Here is an 18,585-nt window from a genome sequence, read left to right on the forward strand (position 1 = left end):
AGAAGGGGGGAAACCACTTTAATCGTGTATTTTCACTATTAGACAGATACTTTAAAGTGCACATTTCCTGTAACAAACACCATATAATGGCTAATTATAAAGTACACCGTCCTTTAGCCACAGATAATGTTTTATGTTAGTGTTTTAATCATATAGATCATTGCTTATTACCCCATTGGATATTGGACATTGTATTTTCACTTCTCTTACGCACGTAATGGGAACGGTGTACACAGAAGAAAAATACAGCAGTGGAATACATCGATGAAGTCACGTTTGTTAACGAATAGAAAATATGCACTTCTATAATCTGTAGGGTTTAGGCATAGGTCTGTCTGCCATCTATCTATTAATCTTCAATAGTTACTGGAAAACCATTTAGGTACACAAGTTATGTGCCTTTAAAACGGTTTTAGTCGATTCAATCAAACGCTAGCCAGCTGTATAAACAATGGCGTTGTTAGATAAGCAATATTACATAGAAAACTTGAGGGGTTTTCCCGACTGTTCTCCTTGAGCACAAAGTCTCACGATGTAATTTTCCTCGGGAAGAATAAGTTATTTAGTAACAAAGGAAGAGCATTTGCCAAGTGAAACTGACTGTGATGCCCTTATTTTATGTTTTTAAACGGACGCTGTCCGTTATTGTTTTCGAGTGTTTTTAAATAACATGTTTATTCTTTAAAAAACTAATTTTCGTTCCCTTTCTTGCCCTTCACAACTTGTTCCTGAATATGCCTGTTTTATACTGAATTGGGAATTGGGAAAACCCCAAAACCATATCCGCTTGTGTTATGATGCTGTCCCCAGGGACTGTTTCGTTTTCGCTCAGGTGACTGGTCATTTCCAGTAAATATGAACCTTTATCCTCTAACGTATTCACATATTGTCTATCAGCTTGTTAGCTATGGTTGATGGAAGAAACGAAAAGCTGACCTCAGGGCAGGAATCTGCGCAGTCAGAGAAGGTGAGTAGCTAAAATCACATACAACTGCTTTGCCAAACACTATCGAGGGTGGTTGGTTACATTATTCTGACAAGAACCCCTGCCCGTCCACATTACTTCAGTAAGCTCAAACTCGCTCCCTAACTGACACCTTGTCGATAAAGGAAGAATTTTTTTGTACCTGGAGATGAGTTGGTGTTCCAGGTCTCCTCACAATCTATTCCAAATTCTGTGTGTGTGTGTGTGTGTGTGTGTGTGCGCGCAGATGTGTGGGCATGTTTGCTGTGAAGGCATCTTACTCTTTAGGTATTCCAGGAGCATCAGCGTGAAGTCTGTCAAACTGTCATACTCTGTCAAGATCATTCAGCCCCACTGATAGCACATGAGGCTGCAGGCTGTATAGGAGCAGGCAATATCAAGATGGTGGGCTGGCAACAGGACTTAGTATTCTGTAGTGAGAACTGATAGTCTCCATTAGCATTCTGGAAGCACTTCAGAATCACACCCTGTTAGATGTGAACAATGGCTGGCATGCAGTAAAGAAAAATTGCATAATTCATATTTTCACACCACATTTGATTTCCATTCTTTTGAATACTTCACCATTGCTGGAACCCCTCTGACCATGGTGGGCACACAACAAGCAATTGCAGAATTACTTGTAATTCATTATGAAAGAAAGACAACAATGAGTTAAGACTTGAGTAAAGATGGGGAAATCTTTTTTCCACAGCAGTGGTGGTGTGAATTTATGAAGCATTTGTCAAGCTGTGATTAACTTCTATGCTCTCTACTGTGAAAAGAGTTGTGTAGTGGGTGGTCTCACGCCTGATCTGTGGTATTATTCATGAACATTTATGGCTGTTGTAAGCCCTCATTCTTTCACATTCATTCTGCAAATGGTTTTATCCAGAGTGGCCTTTATAGCTGTCATGGAAAGACAGATCAAATGCATATCACATGGAAAACAAAACCAAGGACAAGGGTACAGAACTCTCTGAAGCATGGAGTTGAAAAACTGAGGAAATATAAGCATACTTAAGTAAACTGCTTTCACGTACATCTAGTGCTAACAAGTATCCTTAAGAGTAACATACCTGCAGAATTGTAATGTGTATGTAGAGCTTAACAATGATCTACAAAGGCAGTGTTGCTTTGTGTCATGATGTTCACTTAATACCAAACAGTGCTCCATAACAGTTATCTTCATTCACATTATAGGAGTTTAAATGAGACAAAGAGGCAAGTTCAGGATTTACATTTACATTGGGACAGCAATGTAGCATAGTGGTTAAGGAACAGGACTTGTAACCAAAAGGTTGCCAGTTTGATTCTCTGCTGGGGAACTGCTACTGTACACTTAGGCAAGGTATTTGCCCACAATCGCCTCACTAAAATATCCAGCTATATAAATTGATAACATTGATAACATTGTTTTAAATACGAAACTGTAACTGATGTAAGTTGCTCTGGATAAGAGCGTCTGCTAAATGCCTGTAATGTCATTTGGCAGGTGCTTTTATTCAGAGCAACTTACAAAAAGTGCATTCAGTGGGGTTTGGCATGTAGCTTTACAGATACTAAAACATTTGCACCATACTTATAATATTGTGAGAGACATTGCCACACTGCTGTTATAAGGCTTACAGACATAAGCTACTACAAAAGGACACTCAGATACAGAGGAGAGGCACTGCCAGATGACAGGAGGTTGTTTAGAAGAGCGTTCCTGCACCATATCTAGGATCTGATATTAGACTGAAGGTAAAAAGGAATTGTGCTCTTGACTGCCTCACAGGCTAGCGCCACGATCTTCAATTTGATGCAAGTAGTGATTGGAAGCTATTGAAGGGTAACAAGGAGCGGTGAGACATGGGCATACTTTGAAGAACGAAAACAAGCCTAGCAACAGCACTCTGAATGTGTTAAAGTGATCTGGTAGTACAGGCTGGTTGTGCAGCCAACAGAGAGTTACAGTAATCTAAGCAGCCTAGTACAAAGGCCTGGACCAGGCATCATCATCCCCACTGACTGAAAACTCCTCTGCACAGACAAACAGGGGCAAGAGGAGGACCTCAGCACCTTGCCGCTTGATCCATGAGATGTTCTCACAGATTCCATATTACCCCAATGCTGAATGCATGAACCGTATTGTCTTGAAACATACCATTCTAAAGCATTAAGGATAGCACAGGGTTCTACCTGAGCACAAGGATTTGACCATTACTAATAAAAAGGAAACAGACTTCCTCCTCCATTAAGAAATAGATCACACACACCATTCCGTTTATGAATTTTCTTTCTTTGTGGAAGGTGTTTCTTTTCAAGACAAAAATTTTAGCTTGCCTTGTCTAATTTATGTAGGTCTTAAATAGGCCTAGGTGTATTTAAAGTTTAAATTTGATCATGAATGATAGACAGACATGAGCTCTTAGTTTGTGCTATTAGGCACTTCTTTGATATGGAGAAAAAAAAGATATGAGAAGAAAATATAAGAAAGAAAGAAAGATATCTGTTTGATGTTTTCATTGATTCCTCACATTTTAATTGGTTCCACACACAACAGTACAGTTCACCTTTTCAACTGTTACGCAAGTCCATGTGCTAATGAATATGCATGATTTTAGTACAGCCATTAGTGCAATAGTTACTTCTGCAGGCTCTTCAGTGTAACAGAACAAAAGATGCAGTATTTCAGACAAGAAGGCCAACTTTCATCTAAGTCCAGTAAAATCAAGATGCTTCACCTACACTTAAATAATAAAATTTTTAAAATCACAATTTCTGGAACATAATACAGTCACAATTGCAATGGGGTCATTGCGAAAGGGTTTTTGTTAGTATTGGCATAATGCTGGTCAGTGGTGAGAGCCCCATGAGGAAATGGGGTTGTCATGACCACATAGTCGAAGTCCTATTACAAAATTACAACGGGGTTTATGGAAACATAACTATCATTTAGTTTGATAGTGCCATCTGGTGGCCATATGCAGTGCTGCTTGAAAGTATATGAACCCTTTGTGTAAGTATAGATTTTTATAGTTTTTACCATGAAGTGTTTAACAGGTTTATATTTACTAATTCCAAATGTTGGTTTAGAGGAAATCATGCGTGTGGTAGAAAAACAAAATTAGAAAGGAATTAGTGCAGGTGCAAAAATAAGTGAACCCCAAGTTGCATTGGTTAAATCAAGTAGGTAAGTAGAATCCAGTGGGTAAACAATTGGGTAGCAAATAGCAAAAAGAGTTTGGGTGGGACTGTGATAAATAGAAACAAGAAAGCTGGGCAGTTTGTTGTTTTCAAACAGGTAGATGCAAAAACACCATGTCTACAGGAAAGGAGATCTCATAGGACATCGGGAAGAGGGTAGTGAGAGCACACCAGTCTGGGAAATCCTATAAAATCATCTCAAAAAGAGTGCCATCAGTCCATTGTGAGGCAAATTTACAAATGGAGACCATTAAACATGACAGCAACTTGGCCTAGAAGTGGACGCCCTTCCAAAATATCCCCAAGAGCCACAAGAAAAATAATAAATCAGGAAAATGCCAGCATACGCATAACATCTACAGATCTGCAGACCTTTCTTGCATCATCTAAGGTAACTGTGCATGCTTCAACAATAAGAACACTGAATTGAAATGGCATTCATGGGAGGGTTGCCAGGAAGGAGCCTCTGCTGTCAAAAAAGAACCAATCTGCCTGTCTTTAAGTTTGCCAGAGACCACCTGGACAAACATGAACGTTTCTGGGAATCAATTCTCTGGACAGATGAGCCCAAAATTGACCTTTCTGGTCACAATTGAAATCGCTATGTTTTGTAAAAATCCAACATTGCCTACCACCAAAAGAACATTAACCTAAAAGTGAAATATGGTGGTGGAAGTGTAAAGATCTATGGCTGCTTTTCCTCCTCTGGACCTGAAGGGCTCCACATCATTAAGGGAACCATGAATTCTGAGGTGCACCAAGAGATCCTTGAAGAGAACCTCATGCCATCAGTCAGGCAGCTAAAGCTGGTCTTAAAATGGGTCTTCCAACAAGACAATTCAAGCAAATCTACCAAAGATTGGCTCAGGAGAAAGAGTAGTGTTTTGGATTGGCCAAGTCAAAGTCCGACACCTAAATCTGAGGTGCTGTGGCAGGACCTGAGCGCAGGTAGTTCATTCCAGACATCCCCCAAACCTCACTCAATTGGCTGTTAGTAGGAGTGTGGGAAAAATTCCTCAAAGCAGATGTCAGAGACTGATTAATGACTTTAGGAGACATTTATTTGAAGTTATTGCTGCTAATAGAGGTGCCACAAACCATTGACTGAAGGGTTCACACATTTTTGCACACGCACACACACACACACACACACACACACGTGAGTACATATTTTTTGTTTGATCTTTATTTGGACTGTCTTTATTACAAATTGGGGTTTAGATTTTATAAGTAGTTTAATATTTTATACAAAAATAATGATCATCCTTGTTAAGGTTCACAAACTTTCAAGCAGCACTGTATATAGATTGACACAAAACTAGACATTCCTTAAGGGAAAAATTGTCATAATACGTTGAGGCTGAGAATTGAAAATCTTATCCATAGCCTGTGCTCTGATAGGTTGAGTGATGATAAGAACAGATTGTTTTTTTGTTGTCTGACCTAAAAACAGGACTTATATCAAGTAGCACAAGGTCAGAGTGATATTCAGCAATGGTTGGTAGTCACGACCAGCTTGTGACAGTATTTCAAGGACGGTTTAGTCGTCATCCTTACTTCATCTATTGATGACTTGCGCAAAAAAAAAAAACCATTTGCTGTAGGTGTAGAGATGTCCCTTTCAATACACAAAATACATTTTGATTCTCAAAATGAAGCTGAACTGTTGATCTAAATACAATTAATAACAATACAATTAAATCTACATTGAAAATATATTACCCTTAAAGGAATATTTTACAATATTATGTCATTTCCCTGGTTTTTAAGATGTGCAGGCAGATTGGCACTATGTCATAGATATTAATTTAAATGGGCACCAGCAATCGAGAGTGTAGTTGTTATCATCACCAGCATGTATCAAATGGCTGGTGCTGGTGCTCGTGCTCAAAATCTGATTTGTTCTTTAAAATCAAAATATATGTCTTAACCCTTATGTAGATGTGGAATTGAACAACTACAATGACCAATATCAGATGTATTTCTTGGATAGTTCAGTTGATATACATCTTTTACAACATATTTAGATTACTTGTGATACCGAAATAAATACAGCAGTGGGCTAAGCATCTGTCATCCCTGGCATCCTCTAAAAATTGTTTCACTGTGTCAATGGGAGATTGGAACATTTTAATACTGTTCAGTTTACATGTCCATTTAATCAATTTGGCGGTCTAAATTTGCTTTCAGGCATGTGTTGTTTCCAAAACAGGGAAAGGACAGATAGATATACAGGTACTTATGGACTGACTTCTCAAGAAGACTCAGTGACATTGCAGTCTCATTTTCTCAATCCACCTGTGTACAATTCTACATTATTATTTTAAACATTGTCAGCCAGCTCCACCTGGTATCTTCAGGCCATTTATATGTGTATGGTTGAGTGAGTCCATGGTTCTATGTGCACTCTCTTAATAAGGGGCAAAATCCAGCCAACAGGAAAACAGTTCTTCCGGAAAAGTAACAGGCTGTATCAGATTTGCAATTTATTACGATCCCTGCTGTAGCCTCCAAGTCATCAAACGGATGTCAGTTTGCCCATATCTGTTCCCACACCTTACGTTTCAAGCCTGGTCTAAAAGTAGTTTGATTTATTCCAGACAAAGAAAGCAATTTTGTTGGATTAGGGATATCTGGAGGGCTTGAGCCTGGATCAGTTATACATTCAGGCAGAGTTCAGAATTTGCGCTCTTCATAATTTGAATTACCTCCACAAATGGTCAAGGAAATGCCCACTTAGTCTGTCGACCACAAGAAACGCGCCCAGATACAGATATTTTCCGTGTGGGATTTAGAGAACTATACTGCTGGACGAAAACTGTGCTTTAGTATAGAACTATTAGCGGATTTTTCGGGTTTCGCTTATATTTTGCATGAATGCTTTTAACCTCAAGAACAGTTATTGCTCGGGCGCTTAAATGCAGAACGGTGATTGGGTGGCCGCTGTGTGCCGTAAAGTGCAGCGGCTGTTCAAGAAAAGTATAAATAGAAGTGAGTCGCCCTTTTACGGCCTCATTCTAGGGAGTAGGACGGCAGCCCAGCTAGTAGCTGTAGTGTAAGAACATCGAATTTATAACAAGGTAACGTAATTTCATTTCTACGTATTCAGTCAGTATCACTGTATAAAATTACATTTATTATTAATTACATATCACCTATACGGATCGAAATCGGTTCCGATTATAAATTTAATTTGCAGGCGACCTGATATGAATGACCACGTGTCCACTGCAACATGCGTGTGGCTAGCTACCGAGCAATATTAGCTAACGTTACTGTGGTAGGCCAACTTGTTGTCAAGCTTGCTATTTATCGTTACAGGTTCTATTTGAGGACCTGTTTTTGACCACTTTTGCCTTGTGGTAGATTGCAAGAAGGGGTTACCTTCGTCCGTGGGTAAATTCCCAAGTTTCCACATGGCTACACGAATTTCGGGATTTGCTTCCATCACTGTATAATTTGGTTATAGTGGTGACAATGATGCCCGAAACATCGTCCCGGAAAATTAGCTAGGTAGTCACCAAGGGAGCCGAGTGGCTTCTTGAGTACACCAGGAAAGTCCAGGCCTTCCTAGTTTTGACATAAGACAAAAGTTATTTGTCGTCGTTGCGTAGTTGGCTGCTAGCAAGCTGGATATCTAATATGTACGCTTCTCATCTCATAATTGAGCAGTTTATTAAGATGAAACATTAGCTGATTTTATTGAATTTCTTATAAGCTATTCATGTTAACTCGGGAAGGTCTATATATCACAAAGACCGCAGCAACATCACAGCGATCCGTAATCTGGAGCAGCCACGTGGTCACAGATTTTTACCACGTGACGTATACTGCGGCGAGTATACGTGTATAAGAACGCAGGTCTGCTAACACTGTTCACATGGAAACTTAGGCGATATACGTGCTAGATTGACCAGTACATTCTAAAAGACCGACATTTCCTCAGCCGTATTCTCAACTTTGTTCTGGGTTCTTGCGTAAATTAAACCTCTTTGTGAAATAACATTTCAGATAACCGGTAACCTGAGAGGCTAACCTGCAGGTCCCCAGAATGCACCCAGAGAAGCCATATCGCATCAGTGATTGGTAAGTGAAAGTTGTATGCATTCTGCATCGTGCCAGTGTGATTTGTGATTGAGCACAACTTCAGTCAGAGCCTTTGACACCGTGGGCAGAGTACTGTTGTGGTGCTAATATAAAACCATCCTCTTGCAACCCACTGCTGTGATCACCCAACAGCAGTGTTACTAATGGGGCTGGACACTAGCTTTGAGGGGGGGATTGATAGTTTTACTATTATTGTCAGTTTTAAAATGTATCATCTTATTCCATTTTAGGATCAAATCAAGACTTACAGACTACAGGATAGCAGGTTTGTATTTTATGTGTGATCTTGTGAACTTGACCTATGTAGTGAGTTGACTGTAATGATGATTGGCAAAATGTTCAACTGCTCTGAAGATTATGAATGAGCTATGCCTTTCTGAACTCTTTGGAAGTGTTAAATTTTAGTTCTTTGGCTAATTTTGTGGTTTGACACCTTTATATTGACTGCCCTGTTCATCAGAAAAGGCATGTATCAGCGTCTAATTTTGGCCTTATTGTTTGCCCTTGTTTAAATTCAGTACCTTCAGGTGCTGTTCCCTATGTTGGTGGTTGATCTGCGTGAAGATGGACTTCTGTCATGGTATGTCCAGTGTTTTGTCATGGGTTCTGAAGTCTGATTGTAAATTAACCTGAAGAGTTATAACACATGCAGTGTGCAGCTGAAGACTGTTAAAATAGTCCAGAGTGCATAACGATGAATGAGAAATTGGCAGGCACATTTTGAGGCCTATCCCGACAGGCTCTTGACTGTAGGGTGTTGTCGTTGGAAATGCCTCGTAAAAAAACCCTGCAGTTTCGCTTTACCCTCAGGACTAGTACCATTAGCCCTGTGGGATAATACTGCAGAACAAGTTCTCTGGAATGGAAGAGATCTCCCCGGTTGTGCTGTTCTTGTCTGACAGGCTTGTTTCTACTTAGGTCTATTCTGCAAGTGTCCAGTAGAGGTCACTCTGATGCTCCTATTATTGCTATTGGTGAGTAACTTTCATTTAGGCCCAAGCACTAATCTAATCTAATCTAACTAAACTAATCCCTGTAGCCACATGAAGTTGTCACATTGCATGCTTTTCACAATCATTTATTCCAAGCAGAAGATTCCCAAATCTTAACATGTAGTAGCATTAGGTTTGCTTTGTGTTCCAGATTTGAGTTTTTAAAAAAGTTCCTTTTACTCTAAAAATGTTCTGTTTACTCATTCAGAGCACTAATCATGGTGTTAGTCATAAGATGGTGTTATGAGTTTTAAACTCCTTAGCAGAAAGGTTTACTAAAATTTACACAAGCATTTACAATGATGTAATAGGTTTTCATGAAACAAGTAGTGATATTATGGTGGAGGTGAAAAATGAAATCTGTAATTGGCTGGAGTCTTTGAGAAATGCTCTCATAATGGGCAGTTTCTCCACTGCTAAATTACTTTTGAGGTTTTTCCATTTACTAAAGCGGTCATGTCCAATTTATCCTTTTTTCAACCCAGCCCTTACAGCGGAACTACTTAACCCTTGTTTTGAGAGGGCCACATTGTCTAGGTTTTGCTTCCAGCTAGGGCTAGGCGATATAGCTGTCGCGATATATCAAATAGCTGTTTTTAGCACGGTAACAGCTATCCCTGGTATGAGGCGTTAGATTTCTTTCTGTATTTTTTTCCTTTTAGTCATACCTGATGCGGGAGCACACCTCCAATTTTCCAAGGCCATGTGAAAAAATGCCACTCGTATCTATTCAATGTTATCACAGCAACAGCACTATGCTGCTTCCATGTGGTAGATTTAAACACATGGCTACAAAGATAAAGAGTGAAAACATGCTATGTTTTTCAAGCTAATGGGTAAGTTAACCAACATATAGATATAAGTGATATTATTCTGCCCCGGAAGCATTTCACTGAACTTTGGAGGTGTGCTCCCGCATCAGGTATGACTAAAGGGGAAAAACATACGGGAAGAAATCTAACGCCTCATACTGGGGATAGCTGTTATTGCGCTAAAAATAGCTATTTGATATATCACAATGGTTATATCGCCCAGCCCTACACCCTGCTAATTTTGCCAGCTAAGCATTTAGTTTTAGTTTGGATGTTTGGAATGTATTCCCTCCTCCTGTCCCGGAGGTATGGTGAAAGATCACTTTCCACAGATACAAGCTGAAACGGCTTTATCCTCCTAATGGCACTGTATGGTATCTGCAGCCAGCCGTTTCTCCAAGCTGGACTGTTCATTACACAGTGCAAGAGCAACCCGGCATCTGGCATCGTTGGTCTCCATGCTTCCTAGTGCCTTGGAGTCCTGGTATTCGTGCTGAAACAAGCTTTGTTTGCTCTCTGGGGGGAACAGAAAAAGTGGGAAAAGTGTGTGAACTAAAGTTTTCTTGATTCTCCAGCTCCCTGTCTGCTGAATGGGGTCCCTCGGAAGGCTGCGTGTGTGGCTTGTGTCCTAACACTGGTGGGTATGCCTTTTTGGCTACATTGCTATTGAAGCTTCTTAGATTTTTCAGTTCAGAGTCCTTCCAACATTTGAGCAAATTGTGGATGTGCTTTTAATGATAAAAATTGCGCTATTGCGCTCCCAGGCCAAGGTTTGGTAGATGTATCTAGACTTGATCCCAGAAATGTTGGGGGGGGGGGGGGGGCTAGCTCCTGTATAAATGTGCAGTAATTTCCACTGTGGGTACTGGGAAGGTAGTCTACATGTCTTGACCCTGAAGGATGAGCACTATAGAGGATTTGTGGTCACGGTGGGGGTGTTAGTGGCTTGTAGCCCCTTGGGTCGAGGGTGGTGTACCTTGCAGCACTGTATGGTATCTGCATCCAGCTGTTCCCCTGAGCTGGACTGTTCATTACGCAGTGCAAGAGCAACTCAGCATCTGGCATCGTTGGTCTCCGTGCTTCATTGTGCCCGGGGTCCTGGTATTTGTGCTGAGACAAGCTCTTTCCACTCCCGTCCACGAGCGTTCTGCAGGCTGGCTGTGTGTGGACTGGCATCTGTGGAATGAGAGCGCTCCATTGGCGTGCACTGTCAGGTATTCTGCAGCATGTGTTGCATCAGCCCCCATAAAGGCCGCTCTTCCTGCCCAAGATCTGCTGTGGGTAAGCCCACCTCACCCCCTGACCGTCCTGAGAGCACGCTGTAGTGAAACTCGCTATATTTCTGGAGTCTCTGGTCGCGCCCCCCCCCCCCCCCCCCCAACTTTCATCAGTTGGTTCAGTATGATAATGCTTTTGCTCTAGTGTTTGCAAACGGTCATTTTGATGTGCCTGTCAGAACTGCAGTGTTACTGGTAATTGAGTTTATGTGACTTGCTTTGTTTCCAGATAGGCATTTACTGCAGGAGTTCCCAGACTCCCCTGAGTATCTCTGTCAGCACAAATTCTGAAATCGATGCAATGGGGGTTTTATACATTTTAATCATTTTTTAATATAAGGAAGTGCAAACTTAAATGTATTGAATAAAATTAAGTCGTCCCCCCCCCCAGGGGTCTGAACCCCATTTTGTCATTAATGAATCAGGTAGGAAATATGAAGAATTCTGTTAAACATATCCACATGGCTTTACATTCTCTTCTCCCTTAGGAAGCTGTAGCGGGAGAATTTCTTAGGTTTGATGGTATTAGATTTTCTTGAAAGGAGGAAGACTCATTTGGGGAGAGAGACACAACTGGTGTCACAACCATCAAATATTAAGAGTATTTGAATAATTGGAACAAAAATGCACAAACCATTTGACATGCAGATTTTTAATGCTGCTCATTAAAACGTTTTTATCATAATAATCCCCCCTACACACACACAGGCATTGTGCAGCTGAAATGAGTGTTCAGAAATTGTAGTGTTCCTTAGGCCTAAGCTCCTCTGGTGTGACCCCCCCCCCCCCCCAACCCAAATGTCCGCTGCCAAAAATGGATGTTTGTCTGGAGTTAACCCTCTCCAAACACTTGGTGGAAGTGACCGTGTTCATATACAGAAGCAAAGCAGTAGTGCTCTCATTGTCAGTACCCAGTTTTAATGATCATTTCTGTGTTGGTAAACGAGTGGCGGTGCGCCAGAAAACTCGTTTCTAGACCAGGAACATTTTGTACTATCGAGGTCCTAAAAAGTCACCTACTTTGGGACTTCTGTCTGAATATTGAATATGCACCCTAGGTTAGTTTTAATGTTGCAGTTTTCTTCCGTGGGAACGCGGTCATTGCCTTACTATTTAAGATCCACAGGCTGTACATTAATAATGTTAACTCCCGCAAAGTCTGGACTGCATAGTTCTGGAGGAATTTTTTGCATTACGATTACTATTTGAGGAGCACTAACTTGAGTGGATAAATCATGTTACTGTAAATGATTCATTGTCCATTTAATGAAACAGGCCTTGGTTATCTTGTAGGGATGTAATGATACCAAAAACTCACGGTACGATAATACCACAATAAAAAGTCCAAGATATGATATTTATCGCAGTTTTAAAAAACGAAGAAAAAAAATGATAGCTGGCTGCCCCGGTGATCCCTACACCAGGTTATGTATGACGAAAGCACGTTAGTGCAAGCCCACCCGGAACCCATACAGATTGCATTGCAGTGCCTGCAGTTTGAAAAAAAAAAATTGCCTTAACATGAGTCTATCGGAGCGAGCTGGGCGATTTTCAACCAGACGGAAATCGCCCGAAAAGGGCGGTACTCCACGGTACAGTTGGGGGGAAAAAAAAAAATACAATTTTCAACAAGGAGAGATAGTAGAACGCAACTATACTAGCGAAATAACCATGTAATTTCCTGGTAGATTTCATCACAGTCCCACGACGGTATCGAGACATTTTTTTTATTGCGATATTGTGAAATTCGATATATAGTTAAATCCCTATTATCTTGTGATCTAGCTATATAAGGCATAGACGCTTGATCTGTTTTTTTTCAAGCACACTTGTAAATAGTTCAGGGATTTAATTTTACTTGGTTCTAAAGAGTGAAATGATTTGCAGACGGAATCTGCAAAGTGTGTCCCGTCGGCTCATGAGCCGAAATGGATTTGAAGTTGTTTTTTTTGTTTTTGGTAAACCCTCCGGGTTTTTACATGAACACATGCGTTGAGCATTTCAATCGCAGAGCTAAAAACAGTGCTTTCGATCTTGTCTCGCCACGCACAGCAGTTGTGGCTTCCTGCTCCCTGCAGAAAGGAGCAGCAGGGTCCCTTGTTTGACTTTCATCACTGTGACAGTGCCATTTGTGCTATAGAACAGTCAGGGGCTCGAGCCCAAATCTGTAATCCACTGTTTAAGGAACGGGAAACAAAACCAGCCCATCCAGTGTGGGAATCGCACAGGAATGCGGTTTTCAGTAGTCACAGTTAACTCTACCCTGCTGACCAGTATACAGTAATGAAAAATAACTGCAGTTAACATAGTGTCTTGACCAGGTTATTTCAGATAAAACCATTCTGAACCTCAACTGAACCTGTTACCGGTCTGCTTTTTAGGCATTTCTGCGGCCTGGATGCTTCGTGAATCCATCTCTACAAAGTGTGTGGGTAGGTTTTCCTTCCTCAAAATTTGTGTGTATTTGTGTATTTGGTCATATACCAAGGCTACTAGGACGTGTGGTTCCTGGTCTGCTGTGGACATGACCAGAAAGCAAATCCCATTCCAGCTGTGTCCCGCCGGCATCGCGTTGGTGTGGCACGCTGGGAATATTCCCCTATGTGTTGCAGTTCAGTCTTGTGCCTGAAGAACAGGACTCTGCCAATACCATGTCTGCAGATCTTCGTATGGTCCGTTTCTGCAGGTCTCCAGTCGGCAATCACCCGGGTTACAAGCGCTACCAGGGCTCAAACGAGGTGAGGACGAGACCTTTAATGTGCCGTGTGGATCACTTTCAAAGGGAGTCTGCCAGACCTCCACTGGCGGCGCTTTACGCAGTGATCCTACACTACAGCCATTGAAGGCGCGAGGCAGATTCTGTGACTGTGAGTCCTGCTGTGTCTCCAGGGCAACACTTGAAGTCCTCATGCGCCATTCTAATTAAGAACACTGACCCTCGCATAACCGTTAGGCCTGTTTTTATGGATCAGCGCTCATATTGATCCCGCAGATCGGTGAACAAGGCACAAGGACTTCTGCTTTAGGACACTTCGAATCTGGATGGTTCTTTTCATTGAAAGGAGTTTTAATCTTTATTTTTGCTCCATCATTGATTTGTTGCATGCTAATGCTTTTTTACCTTATCTGCCTTAGTGATCAACAGCTGTTGGATGGAGGACCTGCAGGTCCGCTCTCCAGAGTGGAACGGCCAGCACGGGTCGGGGGCTCTGCTTGTTTTGAAAGAGCCGGCCGATTGACAGGAGGGGTTTTGTCACCAAACACCAGCTTGTTTCTTCCTCGTTCACCTGGACGTGAGCCAGGTTCAAGGTTAAAGGATCCCAGTGTGAACAGAATGCGAGCACGGTGTGGATTCTGTGAAGCAGTTGAAGGAGGGGGGCCTGGTTTTGCATTGCTCTGTAGTCCTCAGGGTCTCTGTCAAAACTTTTGATATGTTGAGTTAGGGATAGCTTTCCACTCTCCTTCCCCCCTCCCCTCAAGTATTATGTAAAACTTAGAAATTGTCCCACAGAATGTCATGTTTGGAGCTCATTTCACTGCTCAATCTGATTGTGAATACATCTTGTAATAATGACTGGATTAAGAAATGTTCCAAGGATTGATGATTAAAAATATTTTGAATCTCATCTGTCATGTCCTTTAAGTTTGATAGTGCTGGTAAAGGCTGCAGGTCTCCATAATGTAATTGACTCTTTTACAAAGACACCTTGGGGAGTGTATTGCACACATTATGGGATCGTTTCACAGGTAGATCTGTCCTTGTCAGTAAATGCCAAAACTAAATTGGGTAATCCTGTTTGAGTATGACATCTACAGCCCTAATGTGAATGTCATGTGCACTGTAGCTCAGCCTTGTGTTGAATGGGATCCTGACCCCCTGCCTATTGTGACTGCAACTTTAAGCTTTAAATATGCTCTGTGTCATACATGCTAAAAAGTGGTTGGTATGGTTTGCATGTTTTCACAACATACAAGGGGATTAATGCTGACCGCGATGGCTGGCTGCGATTTCTAAGAAATGGGGCTGGGACCCTGGCCAGCCGTATCATGGTTTCTGCCAAGACATTTTGAGGAGCTCACAGGACTGCGCTCCCATGCAGGTCATGAGAATGAGATTAATGAGGCCTCCCTTTATAGAGTAAAGCCTGTACTCGTACAGTGTTAAGCTTTCGTTTGCTGGTTAGCCCTTCAATTATGTCATAAGCAAAGGCTAAAATGCTACTTTCTCTGTAATGCTGGCGGAATTGTATGTTGTGCAACCTCAACAAAAAAAGTCCTGAACAAGTCCTGAATTAATTGGTTTTGACTGGTTACTTTGACTTCATGGGGCCTGGTGCAGACATTTCCTGCTATACATATTTTTAGATGTCCTGTACTACTGATTAAACTGCATTTTTTTTAATCCAGCACTTTCCTTGGTTGTGCTTTTGGTGCAGGTGGAGTGCACCATATTCGCTTTCAGTGATAACGATGGGTTTTCACAGGTAAATCTGACCCAGGACCCATTTCTGTAAAGAGCTCTAACAATATTTGCTGGTAATGTGTTGGCAGGAACTTTTGTGCTTATGTCTTTATACATGCTAATCAGGTGTTTGTGTTGAAGCTAGCTTCAACTTGTCAGTACAGCAGGAACCTCCCAAGGTAAACAAGTGGCTGTTTTTTAGTTTAGTAATCTCTACCAGTCGGGTTAAATGAAAAGTTAATGCTTTTCTTTGCCGCGCTGCTTTATGGAAGTCATGCGCTCATTTTACATCACATGAAATGCCCACTTCCACCCAGCCATCTGGCCATATTCAGTAACGTTAGCAGAGAGCGATGCCAGGGGAGACGAGTCTGATCCCTGCCGTGGCGTACATTACCAGGACTGTTTTCGGGAATGTATCAGAACCTCCAGCCACTGTGAGGTATAGTTTACTGGGTCAGCAAAAATGCCCCTGAGCGTAGCCTCACTGTGAGGTATAGCTGACTTCGGGTCAGCTAAAATGCCCCTGAACGTAGCCTCACTGTGAGGTATAGCTGACTTCGGGTCAGCTAAAATGCCCCTGAACGTAGCCTCATGTTTGATTGCGCTTCCCCTTCTTTCCGCTCTCCTATTCTTTTGAAGTCGTGCTTCCCTGCGCCTCTTCCTGTGCTGCCCAGTGTCTGGGCGTACGTGTTCTGACGATGTAAGCGTTAAACAGGGACACAGCGTATCCCTGTCTAACCCCGAGAAGTGTTTATCTATCAGTGCGCTAATCTACAGTGACACAGACAAGCTGGCCATCCATAACCTTGCTTTCAGGCCTTTCTGTAATTCCAGTGTTGCGTCCTGGAGGTAAAAAACCATCTTTGGGCCCGGTGCAAATCACGGCAAGAATATAAGGGGCAAGCCAAAGTATCCCTGTGCTGAGGAGGGGGTTACACTCCATGGCTCATTTCACTTTAATTTCCCTACAGCGTTTTTACCAGATTTAAACTGCCTTTTCTTCATGAAGCAGGAGTGTTTTCTGTGGAAGTGGTCTGCACTAGTGAACAACAGTAGTACATTTTGTTGTAGTACATTTATTCCAGTAAGCCATTGGTTAATGTTTGCTGCTGACCCCCCTGCTTAGCAGCAAGTGAGGGAAACCAAAAGCTTATGGTGGGTAAAAAAAAAAGACTGGCTGCAAAGCTATTGAACAAAAATCCTTTAGTTTGGCTTCAGAGAGGTGCTGTGTGCTGTTCCTTTTTTGCCGTTGCTCTCTGGTCCTGGGGGAATTTGTCGTGTGGCGTTTCAGTCTGCCATTTTATTTGCCCCTGTGGTTTTCGCGTGGTGTGATTTCGGGCAGTGGTTCCTGATGAGCAAAATCTTAGAAGTTTTTTTTTTTTTTTTTTTTCCCCCCCCTTTACTGCTCGGTAGGTGAGCGATCAAAGTGCTTCTGTGCCAGGGGCTGTGCTCCTTGAGCTGTTAACGGCCTTTTCCCTGTGCCTGCCTGCCTGTCCAAAGGTGACCCTTGTGTCAGTGTACACAACGCACATGTACTTTCAATCACCTGTGATTTAAAATAGGATTTACCGTGTAGATTAGTTAAACTCTTGTGTCTGCTAAAGATCTGTTCCTGATCTAGGTGGTGGCTGTCAGATTTTACAGTGGATTTTGGACACAATAGTGTGAAATAAATAAACCTCAGTATTCCTCATTGAAGGTACAGTGGTCAGTTGGGATGTACTTCAAGGCTTCTGACATTCAAATCAATCCTCAATCAAGTGGAAAAGTACAATCCAGTACAATCGTTTGTGAGAGGAATCTACCAGTATCCTAATTGACTTTTTCCGGATTCCAGGAATGTCAGTCTTTGAATACTGTGAAGAATTCATACCATTCTGCTAAGTGATTTATCATAAGCTAATTTGATTAAAATAGAAAACAAGATTACCCCAGGATCAGGTTTGGACTATTGCTATATTTGCACCAGCTGGATCTTGATACTGAAACCCTGGCTGCCATTTTGAAAGTCTATTTGTGTTGTGTAAGTTTTGCTGACTGGAGTCCAATTGGCCAGTTTGAGGCCAGAATCCCATACATCAACTCAACAACCCTGTTAATTCATTGTTCAGCTGGAGATTACAGGAAAATGTCTGTGGAACACGTAAAACCCACAGCAAAGGCATTGTCCACAGCTGATACCAACCTGAGAAAGCAAGATTCTCAGCTGTGCAAGGCATGAATGCTGTTCTAGGAAGAAAAAAAAACATCTGAAGAGGACTGTCCCTTTGAACTGAACAATGTATGTTTTATTTTGATACTTTTTAGAAAAAAACAGACCCCTGCGAGAGATCAGAGTGCTTGTCGATCTTATCACTGTAGGAGACAAAAGGCTGATTGTTGTTTTATGGTCCCACACAGCCAGGGCCCTGGTTACCGCCAGCCATCACTTGTGAATAATTAAACTGCTGCCTGCCATTTTTTAAAGTGATACATGTCCAATGCTCAGGGGTGAGAGAGGGGGGACAGGGGGCAGCAGGGTGTGTAGCTACCAAATATCTCATAACATCTCATAAATGTGTAGCACGCTGATTTTTTTCCAGGAGCAAACTATTTGTGCAGCAGTAATGATTTAGGTAAATGTGAAGCCAATGCCAGTACATTGCGATGGTCACATATTACACCGTTTTGTGTTACCTACAAAGCTAGCTCCAGGGTTAAGTCAAAGAGAGGGGTTTATGCCAATCCAAGCTACCATGTTGGGAGGAATCTGTAGTTGTCTGTGACTTAAACTTGA

At 41.8% G+C, this 18,585-nt stretch overlaps 1 long non-coding RNA gene and 5 other non-coding genes across 7 annotated transcripts; all 6 read left to right on the top strand.

Annotated features, from left to right (window-relative positions):
- The first annotated feature begins 886 nt into the window (after positions 1-886).
- Positions 887-14,892, top strand: LOC118775158. Of its 2 annotated transcripts, none has more exons than XR_005004839.1 (9): positions 887-967; positions 8,168-8,242; positions 8,494-8,528; positions 8,782-8,843; positions 9,182-9,237; positions 10,643-10,704; positions 13,726-13,776; positions 14,031-14,082; positions 14,480-14,892. It is a non-coding gene; the product is annotated as an uncharacterized LOC118775158 (long non-coding RNA). The 2 variants fall into 2 exon arrangements; XR_005004838.1 differs by lacking the exon at positions 887-967 and adding an exon at positions 7,183-7,236.
- On the top strand, positions 7,510-7,651 carry LOC118775781. The gene has a single exon (XR_005004847.1). It is a non-coding gene; the product is annotated as a small nucleolar RNA SNORA1 (small nucleolar RNA).
- LOC118775827 lies at positions 8,576-8,648 on the top strand. The gene has a single exon (XR_005004891.1). It is a non-coding gene; the product is annotated as a small nucleolar RNA Z40 (small nucleolar RNA).
- On the top strand, positions 8,983-9,116 carry LOC118775784. The gene has a single exon (XR_005004850.1). It is a non-coding gene; the product is annotated as a small nucleolar RNA SNORA18 (small nucleolar RNA).
- Positions 10,431-10,571, top strand: LOC118775828. The gene has a single exon (XR_005004892.1). It is a non-coding gene; the product is annotated as a small nucleolar RNA SNORA8 (small nucleolar RNA).
- Positions 11,049-11,188, top strand: LOC118775829. Its single transcript, XR_005004893.1, has one exon. It is a non-coding gene; the product is annotated as a small nucleolar RNA SNORA8 (small nucleolar RNA).
- Positions 14,893-18,585: the final 3,693 nt, after the last annotated feature.

Source organism: Megalops cyprinoides, chromosome 3, assembly GCF_013368585.1.
Source record: "Megalops cyprinoides isolate fMegCyp1 chromosome 3, fMegCyp1.pri, whole genome shotgun sequence".
Taxonomy (NCBI): Eukaryota; Metazoa; Chordata; class Actinopteri; order Elopiformes; family Megalopidae; genus Megalops; species Megalops cyprinoides.